This window comes from Rutidosis leptorrhynchoides, chromosome 8 (genome assembly GCF_046630445.1).
Source record: "Rutidosis leptorrhynchoides isolate AG116_Rl617_1_P2 chromosome 8, CSIRO_AGI_Rlap_v1, whole genome shotgun sequence".
NCBI lineage: Eukaryota > Viridiplantae > Streptophyta > Magnoliopsida > Asterales > Asteraceae > Rutidosis > Rutidosis leptorrhynchoides.
In genome coordinates this window covers 68270821-68272651 of record NC_092340.1, presented here as the reverse complement: position 1 = coordinate 68272651, position 1831 = coordinate 68270821, and positions in this window count along the sequence as shown.

Sequence of the window (1831 nt, the reverse complement as noted above, 5' to 3'; positions counted from 1 at the left end):
ATTTCTGACCAAATTTAAACTTAATCTTTATTTGATTTCGACACGATAAGCAAAGTCTGTAATACTGAGTCTCAAAATTTTTGAACTGTTTAAATATATCATTTAACCTGTGACTACTTTCGACGATTCACGAACAACTATTTATAAATAGATATGTGTGTGTTTATATAAATAATAATTGGAAGTATAATTAGAAATATTAAATGTTTTTATTATGAGATATGATATTATAATGGTTATTATTTAAAAACATATCTATATATATAAATATAAATATAGTATATTAAAAATAAATATTAAATGATTGTAATACTAATTGATGTTCCGATTGATATTAAGCAAATTAAATTCAAACTTATATGATTATGAAATAAACGGTAATCTGAAAATGAGTTCTATAAATTTTAGGCTTACTAAAAATGTATTTAGGAACTATTTATTGAATTTTTAAAACTTTTTATATTTTACTTGGGGTTGGGAGTGAATAATTAATGTAATTTTTATTTAATAGTTAATGATCGAATTTTATACCATAATGACCAAACTAAATAAATATAGTTAATTTAAAAATATGGAATTTTTCTGAATATTTTTATCCGCCACTGATTTCGCACGATTGATGTTATGCGAGGTGTATATAAAATAGCTTATATTTTACAAGGAAATACTATTAAATACGATACAATTTTACTCAAGATATTTATTTATTTATTGAATGGATATACTTAAACCTTGCTACAACACTTATAGGCAGTGTACCTAATCGTACAGTAGTGTAGTTTTTAGTAAGTCCGGTTCGTTCCACAGGGAAAATCTTTTAATCAAAGCTTAACGCTATATTAGTTTTATTTTATAAAAATACAAATATATATATAAGTAATATTATTATTATAAAGGGGGGTTTTTACCGTTTAATGACTGGTTTGTCGATTTTAAAACTTTAGTCGCAGTTAAAACAAAATGTAAAATATTAAATAAATAAAAGACTTAATTTAAAGCGTAAAGTAAATAACGATTGCGATAAATAAAAGTGCGATAAAATAAACTTGTGATAATTAAAAAGTACGATAATTAAAAGTGCAATTAAATACAATAACAATAAATAAAAGTGCTATAATTAGAAGTGCAATTAAATATAAAATAAAGGAAATTAAATATGAAATAAAAGAATTATGCTTATTTAAACTTCCGTAATCATGATGTTTGACGTGTTGATTTTAGTTTTATGCCCATGGGTTAATTGTCCTTTGTCCTGGATTATTTAATATGTCCGTCTGGTTTTTGTCCATAACAGTCCATCAGTCATAAATATAAAGTGCGAGTGTCCTCGTCAAATTATCCTTATACCCGAAGTTAAATATTCCAACTAATTGGAGACTTAAACTGTAACAAGATTTTAATACTTTGTTTAATAATTACACCAGGATGTCGACTGAATGTAACCCAAGGTTTTAATACTTTGTTATCAATTATGCCAAGTGTCCTTGTACATAATTTCACCCCTGTTTTAATAATTCTAGTGGCTATTAATCCATTCCCGTGTCCGGTTAAATGAACGATTATTCGTACATATAAATACCCCGTCCATCGTGTCCGATCGAGTGTAAATGGTTATTTATAGGGACGTTCAATTGTAAATCTTTATATTAAAATTAACAAACTATCATTTAGTTAAACAGATATAAAGCCCATTAATAGCCCATAGTCTAATTTCCACAAGTGTCGTTCTTTTGTCCAAACCCCAATTATGGTACAAAGCCCAATTACCCAATTTTAATATTTTTAGCCCAACATCATGATTACTTCGGATTAAATAAGCATAATAATAACT